The 19,400-nt window shown below is 39.9% G+C and overlaps 1 long non-coding RNA gene across 2 annotated transcripts in view; it reads left to right on the top strand.

Annotated features, from left to right (window-relative positions):
• Positions 1-19,400, top strand: part of LOC133076968 (uncharacterized) — a 64,491-nt gene that overhangs the window by 760 nt on the left and 44,331 nt on the right. For both annotated transcript variants that reach the window (XR_009697653.1, XR_009697654.1), the window contains exon 2: positions 51-158. This is a non-coding gene — a long non-coding RNA (uncharacterized LOC133076968). The remainder of the gene's footprint in view (positions 1-50; positions 159-19,400) is intronic.

The following is a 19,400-nucleotide window of genomic DNA, read 5'->3' as shown; positions in this document are numbered from 1 at the left end:
TTTGGGAGCAATTTCAGGAAAAATAAACCGTTTCATGTTTATGACCCCAGTGAACTGAGATTCCCAGTAAACCAGTGATATCGCTCTGACCTTGCCCCAGAGATGAGCAAACAGAAGCCTGGAGAATTTACGTGATTTGTGCAAGTCCAACACAGCTGGTAAGTGACAGAGCCAGGATTTGAACCTAAGTTAATTTGGCTCAAAAAAAAAAAGGGGGGGGGTGGGTGGGAGTTAATGGAGTAGAAAGGTCTTTCTGCTGTGCCATAATGACTTTCAGAAGTGGTTTTTTTTTTTTTTGGTATTAGTAATATTAACAGATTGATTCCCTAAAACCATAGTTAACCCATAAAATAGCCCAGGGAAACCCAACTTCATTTGAGGTAGGGGCTGGCGTTGTGCATTCTGGAGCCTTGGGGGCCCAGACCCTCTGGACTGGCCTGTTCCTGCCTGCCGGCCCTGCCCTGGGTGAGCAGGGTGAGGGGCTGAGCTGGGACATGCCTGTCTCCTGTCCTGTCCTCGCAGTGGCTGCTTGGATGTTTACTTTGCGGTGATTTCTGATGCTCCATCATGATGCTGACTGCTTAAATTTCTGTATTTTAATTAAATGCCATCTCACTGTGCCTGTACTTGTTGTGCTCGAGTCCTGAGGCTGTTTTAGGAAAGGGTACAATTTTGTAAACGAAATGGAGAAAAATAAACAAAACCACCTGTTCTGCAAGACTGCGTGCTGCCCAGTGGAGCTCTCCCATCCCTCCCTCCCTCCCTGACTCCCTCCCACCAAAGGAGGGAGGTTCCCTATCCCCATCCAAAAGTAACCTTTAGATGGGGGCTCCCAGTCACAGGGCCTTGGCTTTGGGGGGCTGAGACCAAGCTGTCGTGACAGGCGGGGGCAGCGACTCACGGTGTGGGGGAAGACAGGCTGCTGAGGGCGGCTGGTACCCAAATTGCCTTATGCTCCCATATGGGAAAGAGGCAAAACTTACTAATGAGTAATACCAGCCTTCGGCTCGCCCATTCCCACCACCTGTTAAAGGAAAATGTGTCTTTTCCCCCCTCAGCTCCCCTCTTTCCTCACCCACATGTGGAATTCCATGTTTGCCAGTCTGTCTCCTGGGATTTTGAGTCGTGGGATAGAGGGATGGGTGCAGACAGGACTACAAGAAACAGGAGGGAAGAGAAAAGGAACTAAAGTGGAGGGGTTTGCGGGCTGGGCTTTCAGGAACGTTTTTGGTAGAGTTGAGAGTAAGATACAAAATAAGTTTTAGGCTGGGAGAGAAAAGGTATTTTTTTTTCTAAATAATTTATTGAGGTGAAATTCACATAACATAAAATTATCCTTTTTAAAGTGAAAAATTCAGTGGCGTTTAGTTACATTCACCATGTTGTGGAACCACCACCTATCTGTTTCTGAAACATTTTCGTCACCTCAAAGTAAAACCCTGAGAAAGGGTAGTTTAAGATGGTCGATATGGAATAGGAATTGGATCCCTTCATGTTCTTTAAGAGAAGTAAGTGAAAATCTCTTGGGGTTTGTTCTTAATAACTTGAGCTGTGGACTTTGGTAGGACTTTGACCTACCCAAACTAGACCATAAGGTCCCTGGGGGTTATTGGGTTCCATATACACATACAGTGATCCCACGGTTACCCCATTGCCCCCTGGCAGGAGACCTGCAGGAACACTTCACCCTAAACACAGCATTAGGTCCTGCACATCCCAGACTATGGGTTCCTCACAGTGGCCTTGGTATTTGTCATGACATGATTTCACCAGGTCAGATGTTGGGAGGGACAGGAGGCATTCTCTGTGATATGTCCTGTATCCACATCCTCTAAGGAGGGTCTGGCCTTAGTATCCCCCAGGAAAGGCCCCCACCAGCAGCTTTGGAGTTCAAACTTTGAGTATACCCAGAATCCTTGAAGTACCCTTCAGATAAGTGGAACTACTCACTCCCATCCATATATTTTCTGAAACTTCTCATTTCTTAGTTCTCTCAAGTATCCACCCCACCCGCTCTCTCCCCCAGTCCCTTACCCCAGATGACCAGGTGCTAATAGCCTTTTAACTTTCTCCATCTTCATATAATGATATAAGATTATATACACATAGATATATAGATTATATATCTATCTGATAGATGATAAATAGATACAATCTCTGTATATGTAGGTTTTGGGGGAGTTCATTGCTTTCTCTGGAAAAATTAGATCATGGATTTTGTACATATTCTATTTCTCATTCAAAAATACCTTGTGGAAATCCCTCTGTCACCTGGTATGGTTCTAATTCATTGTTTTGTGTTGGCTTACATAATAATTCATGATGAGACTCTTCCATAATTTATCCATTATTTATCTTTCTCTTGAAAGACATTTTTTTTTTGTTTTACGTTTCTTTCACTACAAACAGTGAAGCAATAAATATTCTTAAGCCTGTATCTTTATGTACTGATGCTTTTGCTTCTACTGAATAGATTCCAACGTTGAAGGGCATGTGTATTTTAAAATTTATTATATATTTCCAGATTGCTTTCAAAAAGGCCCAAACATCATATTTTCAGTAGTAAAATATGGAGAATGCTTTACCCACACCCCTACTAGCAACAGTCACTATCACTCTTGTTTTAATATTTTCCATTCAGATCGTCGTAAAGTGATATTTCATTGTAAACTTAATTTGCAGTTTGTGGACTACTGGTGAGCTTGAGCATCTTTTCAAGTTTGTTGAGAATTTAGATTTGCTTTTCTGTGAATTATCTATTTATAGTCTTTGCCCATTTTTTGATTGGGCAATTTGTAGGAGCTCTTTTTATAGTATTGTTATTTATCATTTATCTGTCATCTGTAAAACTTTTTCCCTCCAAATCTATCACTTACCTATTATCTTAGTGGCATTTTCAATTTAAGTCAAATATGTCTTTCTTTCAGAGGTTCTGGGTTTCCTCTTCTGATAAGAAGATTCCCCAACCCATGTATTTACCTAGATTTTCTTCTAAGCTATTTATTGTTTTATTTTATACAAATGTAACAAGTCTTATATATGTCTAAAATTTGTTTTTGTATATAGCATAAGATGGGATTCAACTTGTTCTAGTAAGTTGAGCTAGTATCATTTATTAAATAATCTGTTCTTTCCCTGCTGTCTTGAATTATCAGCTTTGTATTAAATGCTCATATGTACTGGGATTGATTTTTTTTATCCCCTATTCTGTACCTCTCACTGTTGGTCTCTTCCTGTACTAATACACAGTGATTTAATTACAATAGCTTTTTGGAGTGCTCTGATACTGATAAGGTTAGATGTCTCTTATTGTTATTCTTTTTCCTATTTTTCTTATCTTCTGAACATTTATTGTCTGTGTAAGTTCTAAGCACATTTTATCCAATTAAAAAACAAAACCTGTTGGAGGCAAAGTAAGTCTATGGTATTAGAAGTCAAGATAGTAGGTGGTTTCTCCTTGGTGTTGGGGGGCGCTGGGAGGGGATGGGATGGGGAACTTAAGGAGTGCTGGTTATGTTATATTTCTTTATGGGGATGTTAGTTACATGGGCACACTTATGGTTTGGCACTTTTCTGTATGTACACTATACTTCAAAACCAATTTACTTACAATCAAAAAATCTACTGGTGCTGTGGAGAGAAATCAAAGATCTAAATAAATGAAAGGGGGACCATGGCTGTGGATTGAGAGACTCAACATAGTAAAGATAACTAATTCTTCCCAAAGTGATATACAAATATAATGCAATTTCTATTAAAACCCCAGCCAAAAAAAAAAAAAAAAAACCCACAAACTACTGGGATTATAATTGGCATTGTATTACATTTATATTTGGGGGGAGAAGGAATTTGTTAAGATATTAACTCCTCTGAACAAGTTGTTTGGTGTTAAAATTTCTTCAGATTTTGTTTTGGTTTTTTTCATAAGGTTTTTTTTTCCATAGTCTTATGTTTCTTTTATATTTATCCCTCAATATTTTATAGATTTTGTCACTAAAATTAATTGAATATTTTTCTCATTTCTATTTTTAGATGAACATGCTATAGTATAGAGAAGTGATTAATTTTTGTATGCGTTTCTGTAAAATTTGTCACCTTACCAAATTCTTCATTAATTTGAGTGTTTTTTTAAAACTAGAGTTTCCTGGGTTTTCTAGGAATGCAGTCATGTGGTCAATGGAAGAAAATATTATCAAACATTTATGTCAGTTACTTAATTTTATGTTCTTATTGTATTTTCTAAAAACCTCCAAGGCGATGTTAAACAGGAACATTAATAGCAGGCATAAATCTGAAAAGAAGAGATAAAACCATGAGCAAAAAGAAATATTCCAATACTTTATTTCTTCTTTCACATGCTTGTACTAATCACTTCATTTTCTTAACTTATGACATTTGTTTCAATCTCTGAATCTTGAAGAAAATGTTGAGTTACAGTGGCAATAGTGGGCATTTTTGTCTGGATTTGATTTTAATTGAAGTGCTTTTGGTGTTTGACCAATGAGAATGATATTGGCTATTGGTTTTTGATAAAGAGACTTTATTATATACAACAACTATCATTTCATTCTTATTTTCCTTAAAGCTTTAATATGGATGGCTGCTGAATTTTATCAAATGCCTTTTCAGGAACTATTGATAGGGTATGGTTTTTCACTTTTAATTTATTGATGAAAATATTTATGTTGATAGATTTCTTGATGTTGTGCTTTGTAATCCTAGAATAAACTCTGCTTAGTTACAGTGTATTATTTTTTTTGCCACATGGCTAGATTCTATTTGTTAATATTTTATCTAGCATTAAAATCATGCTTGCTTCATAAAATAAATTGAGAAGCTTTCAATTTTTTCCATGGTCTAGAAAAAATTAATTAACACTGATATTATCTATTCTTTGAAGATTAGAAAGCTGAGCTGTTAAACCATCTGTCCTGATACCCTTGTTAATGGTTGATATTTAACAACCTTTCTTTTCTCTCCCACTAAAATTGTTATTCAGGTTTTCACTTGGATTAATTTTGGTAATTTCCTCTAGATCTTCAAATTCATTTTCATAGAATTAGCATATGATAAATTCTTATAATTATTTTAATCTCTTCTGTTTCTGTGATATGGCTCTGTTTTCACTCCCAATTTTGTCTATTTTTTTAAATTGAGGTATAATTGACACAGAACATTATGTGTTTCAGGTGTTCTTGTTTATTTTTTATTTATTTATTTTTTAATCGTCCAAAATTATTGTATTATTCTTTTTTTTTTAAATTAATTAATTAATTTATGGCTGTGTTGGGTCTTCATTTCTGTGCGAGGGCTTTCTCTAATTGTGGCAGGCGGGGGCCACTCTTCACCGCGGTGCCTCTCACTATCGCGGCCTTTCCTGTTGCGGAGCACAGGTTCCAGACGCGCGGGCTCAGTACTTGTGGCTCACGGGCCCAGTTGCTCCGCGGCATGTGGGATCCTCCCAGACCAGGGCTCGAGCCCGTGTCCTCTGCGTTGGCAGGCAGATTCTCAACCACTGCGCCACCAGGGAAGCCCTATTGTATTATTCTTAATTAGAGCAACGCTCTTGGGACCATTGATGTCATCTGCAGCTTTTGATCCAACGTCAGCTACGCGGCTGAGACAAATCTGAGACGTGGGGGGACTGGACGTGTGGGGAAGGGTGGGGCATCCCGACCCAGCCCGTCCCTGAGCCCCTGAGTCCCAGGGCAGATGCTGGCGGGCAGGTGGCTCTGGGCTCTCACGTCTGGGGAGCGTTCTTGTTTATTTTTTTGTTCTCACTTTTCTTTAAACAGACTAGGGAAGCGTTTGTCAATTTCATTGAACTTTTTAAGAACAAGCCTTTGGATTTGTTCAGTAGTGTCTCATATGATTTTCTTTTCTGTTTAGTTCACTCCGCTTTCATGTTTACTAATTCTCTTTTAGAAGACTTTATCTTCCTCCTTCCTTCCCCTTTCTCTCTCCAGAGGAGATATAATAAACGCTTTTGCTTTGTTGCCTCATCTGTCTTCCACTTCTGGGTTTTGCTGAGATACAAAAGAGTTTTTCATTCTGGATTATTATTATTATTAGAATTTCCTTGGAATGTTCCTTGCCTATTTCAAGAATCCTCATTTAGAATTTATATTACACATTCTCAGGCAACCTACTGTTATGGATTTAGATATTACACATATTTATATGAATAGCAAGCATCATAGCTCACTACTCTTTCCTTTTACTTATTCTTTTTTCCTGATCTTGAGGTCTCTGCTGTGATTCATTTGTTGTTTAATTAGAGCCTTTTCTTTAGTATTTTCCCCAGATAGGGCGTGGGAATAATATATTCTCTGAATTCTTGCACGCCCCAAATATCTTTCTTGCTCATTGACAGATGAAGGCTAACTTGGCCAGCAGAGGAATCCTAGGTTGCAGTCCTTTTTCTCAAAAGTCCGTAAATGTTACTCTCCTAGTTTTCAGTGCAGCAGAGTTGAGTGCCAATGTGATTCTCCTTTCTTGTTCTTTTTACCTGTAAACCTGAAAGATTTATTGCTTTACCTTTGGAATTTGGAAATTGACCAAGATACACCTGGGTGTAGAATTTGGTGAAAACTTGCAAGACAGGTACTGATCTTTCCTCATCTGTACCAAATTTTCTTGCATCATTGTTTGTTGCCTCTCTCCAGCTGTTCCTCCTTCTCCTTCTGGAATTGCTGTTTTCCCTATGGAAGCCATCAGTTCTGTGGTTTGAGTTGTTTCTTCCACTTGATCCTCTAGGCCCTGAATTGAGTCTCAACACTGACTATCCTACTCTTTACTTAACTCAATTTGTTTTAATTTGAAAATCATGTTTGCCTATTTAAATTCTAGGCTGTCTTCTGCAGGTGTTTTAAAAATCTCCTCAGCACCTCTTATTACTGTTATTTTTTGTATAGTTTGTAGACGATCTCCTCCAGTAGCTCTAAAATTTTACAAGTCTTTATTTTTTATGTTTTGATTGCTTTGTTTATTATTTCTCTCTCTCTAGCTGTTGTCCTTCTCTGATGTATTATTTTTCTTTGTTTAATCCTTGGGGTTTGGGTATAGTTGCTAAGAGCCTTCTGCAACATCACTTCTGAGAGTATTGGAAGGCCCTGTGGTCTCTGTTGCAGGGGCTGCCAGTGGAGCAAACGGTGGGTTGTCAGATCCCTGTGAAGGCACCACAGGAAGGAAGACTTTAGGTTTCCCATCTTTTCAGGAGATCCCAACCTGAAGGATGAAATCACTAACTTCCCTTTTCAGCTCTTGAGCTGGAATATACCAGTGGATACAGACATGCCCTGGGGTGGGCAGTCCCTCAGACCAGCTCCCCCAAGATCCTCAGTGTTCAGACCCTCACCTGAGTCCTTCAGACACTAGTGGCCAGGCTCTTAGATGGCCCAGAGGGGAAAAAGTCATTTAACTGCACAGGCGCCCCCTTACCAGTTGCCAGCATCTGTCTGGATTAGGTAGGATAGACAGTCTGGAATTGTGGTTGGGAGGGAAGGGAGGTCAGGACATCTTCCCTAGTTCCTGCTCATTTCTACAAGTCAAAACTCTATCCATCCTTAAAGGTTGTTTTAAAAAACCACTTCCTTTATGAATCTCTTTCTGATCCTCATGTCCCAGTGGCTCTCAACTCTGGCTGAACATTGGTATCTCCTGAGGAGCTTTAAAAAAACACCAATGCCTGGGTCCACCCTGAAAGATTCTGATTTAACAGGTTGGGCTCTGGGATTTGTAAAGCCCTCCTGGCAACTCTACCAGATACAGCCTGACTGAACATCACTCATCTCACCTGATGTGATCATTCCCTCCCACCTTCTCACAGCATCCAGTCTTTCCTGTGTTATACCTTTCAGGAACGAATTTTATCCTCCTACCAGTAAGCTTCTTGAGCTCACATTCATTTATTCACTCAGTAATTGTCATTCATTTCTTTCATTCACTCATTCATTTATTCATTCAACAAACATTTAGTGTCTATTGTACTCCAGGTGTCAGACCCTGGAAGATTCGAAGATGAATAAAAGTCTCTGAGAAAATATATTTACAGACTTGTGTCAGTTTAGTTAGGGTTTTTCAAAGGAAGAGGATCTTCTCCTTGCACTTTTCCCTAAAATAAACTGGAAGGAAACTGCTATGGACTGCTTGCCTGAAAAATGCTTTTGTGAGAAAAGGTGCTATCACAAATTCAATTTTTAAAAATCCAGATAAATAAAGACCGCAGTGTCAATTGTTGACAGAGACAAGTGGGAAGAGCCAGAGAGATCTGTGAGTAGGCAAACCTCAAAAGCCACATAGCACGCAGGCTTGTGTCACTAGCAGCTGATGCTTCCTAACCCAGAATCTAAACTCCGGGAAGAAATGATGGCAAAGTTATCTTTTCTTGCCACAAATTTCTCTTTTTTTTCCAGAAGTGGGTGTATTCAGAGGCACTATATGAATAACGTTTGCTCTGAGTCATGGAAATGAAAAAACATTTCTGACTATGAAGTTTTGGGTGCAGTGTAATGTTTGCCAGTCCCCTGTACACACTGGCGAGGAGGGAGTGTTTTGGGGGTAGGACTCCCTGCCTGAGAACTGGGTGATGATGCAGTTCTGGCCCCTCTGGGACATTTTCCTCCATGGTCATGAGCACCCCTCACACACAACTGGGTGCCCAGGTGGTCTGTTTTCATCCTGAGTGAACGTTTGTGTGGACCAGCTTTCACAAATGGGCAGATGGAATGCCAGAGGAAGGGGTGTCTATGATGACAGGCTGTTTTAGGCTAAATTCTATAAGCCCCAGACAGAGTAAGGGAAATTGGCTTCTGAGTTAGAACCAAAAATGCCACAAAGTTAGAGTAATTTTTCCATCTCTTATTTATTGCATTTAGAGTCCCATCTCACCTATCTGGAACCTAGCCAAGAACCAAGAAAGAAACCAAAAAATAAAAATTTAAAAAAGCCTCTAATAAGCGTAGCTGGAGATAGTGGAAGTCCTACCGTGTGGGCACTCAGGCACTTTCCATCTAGGAAGACCCAGCTCTCACCCAACAGCCATTTTCTTTTCTTTACACACAGTTTTAACAAGTTTGAGGATCTGGTTATCCAAACCTAGATGGATAGTTACACATTGGAAGCGATGTAACGGATGCTATAGACATGCGCACTGACAGCCATGAGAAGCAAGCAGGAGACAGAAAAAAGGAAATATGCATACAGTGGCATGTCTCCATCTTTTCAGCCCACTCTACTTTCAATAAATGTGAACGTTTCGCCTCCTTCCAGAGTTTCTGACACCTCAGGTAGATAAACCCTCCCTCCTTGCCACACTGGCTGGCCTGAGAAGCGGACTCTGAGTTGGAGGTTGGCACACAGGAGGTTTATTAAAGAGTGAACATGGCATCCATGCTGTGGAAGGGAGGGCAAGGAAGTAGGAGTCACTTCTGGAAAAAAGAGAGAAATTTGTGGTGAGAAAAGGGAACTTTGTTGTTTTTTTTGTGGAGTTTAGATTCCAGCTTGAAAATTCAAACTACAGTGTAACCCGACAGTAGCCTTAGCCAACTCCAAGGAAAGAGCTGGAACTAGCATAGTTCTTTTGAGTTGTCCTCAGTTGGATGAAGATGTTCATCTTATATTCCTGTATTGAAGGTCATTGAACATAAGCTGTCTAGGCTCCTTGGGTGCAGGGGCTCTCAGAAGGGGCTGGCAGATGAAAGCTCTCTGTTGACAACGCTCTCTGCAGCTGAGGCAAAAGTCCTTCATGGAAGGAGACCTGGGTGGTACATCACAGTGTCCACCAAACTCCGTGACTCATCCCCTGGAGGGCTAGGATATTCTCACCTTCTCTGTGTCTCTAACAATTGTTTAAACAAGATAGATGTTTATTTCTCTTGAAGGACTTGATTGATGGCTATGACAGAGACTGCTAAGTATCCATCAAATATCCATTCCAGATATTCTGGTAATGATAGCAGGGCTAGAATATGTTATTTTCCTGTCATCCTCATTAGTAGGTATAGCCATTGGTTTTGGCCAGTGAGATATAAACATCAATATGTGTGGAGATCTGGAGAAGCCTTTGCAGAAGTTGATGGCTCAGCTTTCTCCCTTCTTCCTTTCCACTACCAGTGATGTGGACCAGTTAGATGGGCTCTGGCAGCCATCTCGGACCAAAAGGTACCTTTAAAGACAGAAGCTATGTACTTGCAAGGTAGATCAGAAGAACAGGAGGAACCTGACTCCCCAGTGACACTGGAGCCGCCAGACCACTTCTGAACCGATATCTCTGGACTTCTTTTTATAGGAGAAATAAACATCTATCTTGTTTAAACAATTGTTATTTTGAGTTTTCTGTTTTACAGCCAAATTTGACCCCAGCAGATTCAAGGGCCAAGCTCTACTGGGGATTTCTTACGGTTGAGATAGAGATTTTTGCTTCCTTAATAATTCTGGAATCTGTCTCCTCTCCATTGCCCCTGTCCCTTTAGTGGAAGTCCTTACTGTTTCTCCCTTGAATCTTCACCCCCTCCAATAAGTTGTCTGTACCGCTGCCAGAGGGATCTTCTAAATGACAAGTTTGATTATATCACTCCCACTGTTAAAAACCTTTCAAGAGGCTGGTAAGCTCTAACTTGTTTGTGATAGGATGTTTTGTCTTATGAATTGAATATTAGGACCTGAGCATGTCCTACTCCATATTTGTGTTTATTTCGTTATGCGGTTTATATCATGTGTCCATATGTATCCAGGGAACATTGCTAGAAACATCACTGGAAGTTCCTGCAGGAGAGGAAGCCACTGGTGAGCACTGTATCCTACAATAGCCAATGAAAGAACATAAATTTATTTGCTAGTAAGCTGGGCGTTGGGCACATCTAAACCCACTTAGGAATCATAGTCCAGCAGCCACCTCTTTCCCCAACCACACAACCTTACTCCTCTTAGTAACATTTCATTGCTATCTGAGCCATTCCATTTTTCCTTCCTGTATCAGTGCACTGAGCACTCCCAGCGTTTTTTTTGCAATGAAAATGCGGATTACAGACCCACAACTGAACCTTTAGTCACCTCTAAAGCTCCATAAGATGAATTGCTTTCATTGGTTTTCAGAAGCTATCAGTGGGTTCCATTGTGTTGTTTTACTATATCAATATTCTCCTTCCCGTGAAGATGTCTTTGCCTTTATTTTTGTGTGTGGTGCATTTAAAAAAAGTTTGTTCTGAGATCTTTGTAGATTCACATACTGTTGTGAGAAATAATAATAGTAATAATAATACCCTTCACTTGATTTCTTCCAATGGTAATATCTTGGGTAATTTTTGTACAGTATCACAATCAAGAGATTGACATTGATACAATCTGCATTAATTTTTTAAAAATTTTATTGTTTTCCTTCTTTTTAGATACATTATATACTTAAAAGGCAGTAACTCTTGCACCGTCAAGTTGTAGTAGAAGATATACAATGTACTCTTTTTACTTCTGTTCGTATGTATTGTACAGAGCCTGTGTGCTTCTTGTAATGTAAATAAAAAATTTTCAAGAGCTCCTTTTCCGCCTTGGGATAAAGTCTGGAAATCTTTACATAACCTTCCAGCTGCTCCAAGTTCTGGCCCTAACTCCTCACCCTTATCCATTGCCACTCCTTACTTGCTCCCCTCACTCCCCGCTTTACAGATCTCCACTGCCTGAAAAACCCTCTTCTAACTGGATCTAGATAATTCCCATCCATCTTTCAGCTTAAACAAAGTCTGTAACTCCTCCTAGAAGCATTAGCTACCCTCTCTCTCAGGCTGGGTTAGATACCTTGTTATTTTTTACTTCCTTCATGCCTGGCACAAAGAAGATGCCCAATAAATATTTGTGGAATGAATGAGTAAATGAGTGAATAACTGTAACCAGTTTAAGAGAGTTGGAATAAACTGACTACTTTATTTTCATTACCTAATTCTAGATTCCACTGTTGGGAGGACTCCTGTTTAAGTGCCTTCATATGGGCAGCACCTAGCACAATGCCCTGCATATACTAAGTGTTCAATAGGTAATGATGGACGACCAGAAAGGAGGTGGGAATTGAGACAAGAAGAGCAATGCGAGCACAGGCTAGGAGATAGTGTGTTCCAGGACACTGAGTGGACCGTTGGGCTCAGAAAAATCATTTTATAGGTCATTTAATCCATTTGACAAGCAAGTCTGGCTTATATCACTGGTTATCTTAATAACAGGCATTTTCCTGGTCCCTCCTGCTCCTGTACCACAAAAATAAAATATAAAAGAATCTGCAGCTTCTGCAGCCCTCAGTTCCGTGAACATCGTTAACCCCCACGGGCTCAGTTAGCACCTGTGCTCATCGATAGCTATTCCCGGGATCCTAGGATCCAGAATCAAAGGGAGTGATTAGTTAGATCTGCTACATTCACCTTCAGAAAGGTAAGATTCACCTGAATGCTCATGTAAACTTAAAATGACCTCCTGAATAGCTACGCTATCGTTAAAATTTAAAGGGACACTCTCATTCTCTCAGTACAGTATTTTATTTTAGGGCAACGTGGCCCTCCTGGAGCTGGAGTCCACAAGCCAGTTTTGCAGCCGGTGGTTTCTCTGGGCACCTGCAGCAGCGGCACATGCTCCTGCCCGTGAGACGTTCCTTTCCAGGGAGTCGGGTGCACTCCCAGTGAACCAGAGACAGGGTCATGGGAGGAGGACGCCCCCAGTTTTGAACCCTGGTTCTGCTTCTCTCTTAACATGGATTTAGCCTCCTCCATTTCCACCTGTGTAAAATGTGGAAGTATGATGGTCCTACCTCATTGGGTAGTTGTGAGGATCCTTTGGGGGTAATGCATGGGAACTTACAACAGGAGCAGGCACGTGGCAGATTCTTGATAAATGTTTTATCATCATCGTTATTATAAAAGAATCACAATTGACCATGGAGTATGGGGGGCTCAGGGACAGAGGTGGGTGTTCTTATAGGCACCTCTCTGAGTTTTTCATTATGTTAGGTTACTGGTGCATAGATATAATTAATATTAGGTTTACCACTTGTGGAAAGCTAAATAATGCCCCATCCCCAAAGATATCTATGTCCCAATCCCTGGAACCTGTGAATGTCACCTTAAATGGCAAAAAAAAAAAAGAGAAGACTTTGTAGATGTGATTAAGGGGGGAGATAATCCTGAATTATGCAGGTGGACTATAAATGCAATCACATGTATCCTGATAAGAAGGAGGCAGAAGGAGATCTGACTCAGAAGAGGAGAAAGCAATGTGACCACAAAGTAATGAAGTCACAAGCCAAGGAATGCCATCAGCCACCAGAAGCTGGAAAAGACAAAGAATAGTTTCTCCTCTAGAGGGAGTGTGACCCTGCTGACACCTTGATTTCAGCCCGGTGACACTGGTTTTAGACTTCTGTCCTCTCAAACTGGGAGAGAATAAATTCCTCTCTGCCAAGTTGTGTTTACAGTAGCCACTGGAAACTAATACACCACTTAACTATTTGGTTGAATGACTGCAATAGCTGTGTTTGTAATTTTTATTTTTCCTGTTTGTTTTTAAAGTTATTGCCCTCATTCATTACATCTTTTTAGGAAAAAAAAAGCATTAGAAATTAATGGACCCGAGTATAGGCCCTGAACCAAGATGGCGGAGTAGAAGGACGTGCTCTCACTCCCTCTTGTGAGAACACCAGAATCACAACTACCTGCTGGACAATCATCAACAGGAGGACACTGAAACTCACCAAAAAAGATACCCCACATCCAAAGACAAAGGAGAAGCCACAATGAGACAGTAGGAGGGGTGCAATCACAGTAAAATCAAATCCCATAACTGCTGGGTGGGTGACTCACAGACTGGAGAACACTTATACCACAGAAATCCACCCACTGGAGTGAAGGTTCTGAGCCCCACGTCAGGCTTCCCAACCTGGGGGTCCGGCAAGGGGAGGAGGAATTCCTAGAGAATCAGATTTTGAAGTCTAGTGGGATTTGATTGCAGGACTTTGACAGGACTGGGGGAAACAGAGACTCCACTCTTGGAGGGCACACACAAAGTAGTGTGCGCATCGGAACCCAGGGGAAGGAGCAGTGACCCCATAGGAGACTGAACCAGACCTACCTGCTAGTGTTGGAGGGTCTCCTGCAGAGGCGGGGTGTGGCTGTGGCTCACCATGGGGACAAGGACACTGGCAGCAGAAGTTCTGGGAAGTACTCCTTGGCGTGAGCCCTCCCATAGTCTGCCATTAGCCCCACCAAAAAGCCCAGGTGGCTCCAGTGTTGGGTTGCCTTGGGCAAACAAGCAACAGGGAGGGAACCCAGCCCCACCCATCAGCAGTCAAGTGGATTAAAGTTTTACTGAGCTCTGCCCACCAGAGCAACAGCTCTACCCACCACCAGTCCTTCCCATCAGGAAATTTGCACAATCCTCTTAGATAGCCGCATCCACCAGAGGGCAGACAGCAGAAGCAAGAAGAACTACAATCCTGCAGCCTCTGGAACAAAAACCACATTCACAGAAAGATAGACAAGATGAAAAGGCAGAGGGCTATGTACCAGATGAAGGAACAATATACAACCACAGAAAAACAACTAAATGAAGTGGAGATAGGCAACTTTCCAGAAAAAGAATTCAGAACAATGATAGTGAAGATGATCCAGGACCTCGGAAAAAGACTGGAGGCAAAAATCGAGAAGATGCAAGAAATGTTTAACAAAGGCTTAGAAGAATTAAAGAACAAACAGAGATGAACAATGCAACAACTGAAATGAAAACTACACTAGAAGGAATCAATAGCAGAATAACTGAGGCAAAAGAACAGATAAGTGACCTGGAAGACAGAATGGTGGAATTCACTGCTGAGGAACAGAATAAAGAAAAAAGAATGAAAAGAAATGAAGACAGCCTAAGAGACCTCTGGGACAACATTAAATGCAACAACATTCACATTATAGGGGTCCCAGGAGGAGAAGAGAGAGTACCAGAGAAAATATTTGAAGAGATAATAGTCGAAAACTTCCTAACATAGGAAAGGAAATAGCCACCCAAGTCCAGGAAGCACAGAGAGTCCCATACAGGATAAACCCAAGGAGAAACACACCGAGACACATAGTAATCAAATTGGCAAAAATTAAAGACAAAGAAAAATTATTGAAAGCAGCAAGGGAAAAATGACTAATAACATACAAGGGAATTCCCATAAGGTTAACAGCTGATTTCTTAGCAGAAACTCTACAAGCCAGAAGGGAGTGGCATGATATACTTAAAGTGATGAAAGGGAAGAAGCTACAATGAAGATTACTCTACCCAGCAAAGGATCTCATGCAGATTCATTGGAGAAATCAAAAGCTTTACAGACAAGCAAAAGCTAAGAGAATTCAGCACCACCAAACCAGCTCTACAACAAATGCTAAAGGAACTTCTCGAAGTGGGAAACAAGAGAAGAAAAGGACCTACAAAAACAAACACAAAACAATTAGAAAATGGTCATAGGAACATACATATTGATAATTACCTTAAACGTGAATGGATTAAATGCTCCAACCAAAAGACACAAGCTTGCTGAATGGATACAAAAACAAGACCCATATATATGCTGTCTACAAGAGACCCACTTCAGACCTAGGGAAACATAGAGACTGAAAGTGAGGGGATGGAAAAAGATATTCCATGCAAATGGAAATCAAAAGAAAGCTGGAGTAGCAATACTCATATCAGATAAAATAGACTTTAAAATAAAGAATGTTACAAGAGACAAGAAAGGACACTACATAATGATCAAGGGATAAATCCAAGAAGAAGATATAACTGTCAGTCGCTGTTAGACTGAGGAACAAGTCCTGAGAGCAGGTGAGGGCATTAAGAAGAGACGGGGTCAGGAGGGTGGTGTACAAGCACACACACTATTTCCCATCAAAACTCTTTTTATAGATTGCAGTAAGCAATACATGTTTTTGTTAAAATCACAAGACAGAATCATCAGACAGTATTTCCTTAATGTTGAAGTTATAGTACAAAACATTCTGCGAACCAGAATATAAACATGCGTGAGAACAGACTGTGATTACCAAAATATGCCAAGGACAAACTATAGTTAGAGAAACTGCAAGCAACCTCACGGGCCAAGACTCATATCTTCTCTAATAACTCTTTCAGGTCCTGTCAGGAATTAAGCAGGACTTTGCCATGCTTTAAGCTGCAAGGACTGTGTCAGCTTGCAGCTGGTTCCCAACATATAACAATTATAAATATATATGCACCCAACATAGGAGCACCTTAATACATAAGGTAACTGCTAACAGCTATAAAAGAGGAAATCGACAGTAACACAATAATAGTGGGGAACTTTAACGCCTCACTTACACCAATGGACAGATCATCCAAAATGAAAATAAATAAGGAAACAGAAGCTTTAAATGACACAGTAGACCAGATAGATTTAATTGATATTTATAGGACATTCCATCCAACCACAGCAGATTACACTTTCTTCTCAAGTGCGCACAGAACAGTCCCCAGGATAGATCACATCTTGGGTCACAAATCAAGCCTCAGTAAATTTAAGAAAATTGAAATCATACCAAGCATCTTTTCTGACCACAACGCTATGAGATTAGAAATGAATTACAAGGAAAAAAACGTAATAAACACAAACACATGGAGGCTAAACAATACGTTACTAAATAACCAAGAGATCACTGAAGAAATCAAAGAGGAAATCAAAAAATACCTAGAGACAAATGACAATGAAAGCACGATGATCCAAAACCTATGGGATGCAGCAAAAGCAGTTCTAAGAGGGAAGTTTATACCTATACAAGCCTACCTCAAGAAAGAAGAAAAATCTCAAATAAACAATCTAACCTTACACCTAAAGGCACTAGAGAAAGAAGAACAAACAAAACCCAAACTTAACAGAAGGAAAGAAATCATAAAGATCAGAGCAGAAATAAATGAAATAGAAACAAAGAAAACAGTAGCAAAGATCAATAAAACTAAAAGCTGGTTCTTTGAGAAGATAAACAAAATTGATAAACTATTATCCAGACTCACCAAGAAAAAGAGGGAGAGGACTCAAATCAATAAAATTAGAAATGAAAAAGGAGAAGTTACAACAGACACCGCATAAATACAAAGCATCCTAAGAGACTACTACGAGCAACTCTATGCCAATAAAATGGAAAACCTGGAAGAAATGGACAGATTCTTAGAGAAGTATAACCTTCCAAGACTGAACCAGGAAGAAATAGAAAATATGAACAGACCAATCACAAGTAATGAAATTGAAACTGTGATTAAAAATCTTCCAACAAACAGAAGTCCAGGACCAGATGGCTTCACAGGTGAATTCTGTCAAACATTTAGAGAAGAGCTAACACCCATCCTTCTCAAACTTCCAAAAAATTGTGGAGGAAGGAACACTCCCAAACTCATTCTATGAGGCCACCATCACCCTGATACCAAAACCAGACAAAGATACTACAAAAAAAGAAAATTAGAGACCAATATCACTGATGAATATAGATGCAAAAATCCTCAACAAAATACTAGCAAACAGAATCCAAGAACACATTAAAAGGATCATACACCATGATCAAGTGGGATTTACCCCAGGGAGGCAAGGATTCTTCAATATATGCAAATCAATCAATGTGATACACCATATTAACAAACTGAAGAATAAAAACCATATGATCATCTCAATAGATGCAGAAAAAGCTTTTGACAAAATTCAACACCCATTTATGACAAAAACTCTCCAGAAAGTGGGCATAGAGGGAACCTACCTCAACATAATAAAGGCAACATATGACAAACCCACAGCAAACATCATTCTCAATGGTGAAAAACTGAAAGCATTTCCTCTAAGATCAGGAACAAGACAAGGATGTCCACTCTCACCCCTATTATTCAACATAGTTTTGGAACCCCTAGCCTTGGCAATCAGAGAAGAAAAAGAAATAAAAGGAATACAAACTGGAAAAGAAGAAGTAAAACTGTCACTGTTTGCAGATTACATGATACTATACATAGAGAATCCTAAAGATGCCACCAGAAAACTACCAGAGCTAATCAATGGATTTGGTAAAGTTGCAGGATACAAAATTAATGCCCAGAAATCTCTTGCATTCCTATACACTAATGATGAAAAATCTGAAAGAGAAATTAAGGAAACACTCCCATTTACCATTGCAACAAAAAGAATAAAAGAACTAGGAATAAACCTACCTAGGGAGACAAAAGACCTGTATGCAGAAAACTATAAGACACTGATGAAAGAAAGATGATACCAACAGATGGAGAGATATACCATGGTCTTGGATTGGAAGAATCAATATTGTGAAAATGACTCTACTACCCAAAGCAATCTACAGATTCAATGCAATCCCTATCAAATTACCAATGGCATTTTTTACAGAACTAGAGCAAAAAATCTTAAAATTTGTATGGAGACACAAAAGACTCCAAATAGCCAAAGCAGTCTTGAGGGAAAAAAACGGAGCTGGAGGAATCAGGCTCCCTGACTTCAGACTATACTACAAAGCTACAGTAATCAAGACAATATGGTACTGGCACAAAAGCAGAAACATAGATCAATGGAACAAGATAGAAAGCACAGAGATAAACCCACACACCTATGGTCAACTAATCTATGACCAAGGAGGCAAGGATATACAATGGTGAAAAGACAGCCTCCTCAATAAGTGGTGCTGGGAAAACTGGACAGCTACATGTGAAAGAATGAAATTAGAACACTCCCTAACACCATACACAAAAATAAACTCAAAATGGATTAGAGACCTAAATTTAAGACCCGACACTGTAAAACTCTTAGAGGAAAACGTAAGAAGAACACTCTGTGACATAAATCACAGCAAGATCTTTTTTGATCCACCTCCTAGAGTAATGGAAATAACAACAAAAATAAACAAATGGGACCTAATGAAACTTCAAAGCTTTTGCACAGCAAAGGAAACCGTAAACAAGACGAAAAGACAACCCTCAGAATGGGAGAAAATATTTGCCAATGAAACAACGGACAAAGGATTAATCTCCAAAATATATAAACAGCTCATGAAGCTCAATATTAAAAAAAACAAACAACCCAATCCAAAAATGGGCAGAAGACCTAAATAGACATTTCTCCAAAGAAGACATACAGATGGCCAATAAGCATATGAAAAGCTGCTCAACATCACTAATTATTAGAGAAATGCAAATCAAAACTACAATGAGGTACCACCTCACACCAGTTAGAATGGGTGTCATCAGAAAATCTACAAACAACAAATGCTGGAGAGGGTGTGGAGAAAAGGGAACCCTCTTGCACTTTTGGTGGGAATGTAAATTGATACAGCCACTATGGAGAACAGTATGGAGGTTCCTTAAAAAACTAAAAATAGAATTACCATATGATC

Source organism: Eubalaena glacialis, chromosome 17, assembly GCF_028564815.1.
Source record: "Eubalaena glacialis isolate mEubGla1 chromosome 17, mEubGla1.1.hap2.+ XY, whole genome shotgun sequence".
Lineage (NCBI taxonomy): Eukaryota > Metazoa > Chordata > Mammalia > Artiodactyla > Balaenidae > Eubalaena > Eubalaena glacialis.
This window is presented reverse-complemented; position numbering and strand designations above follow the sequence as displayed.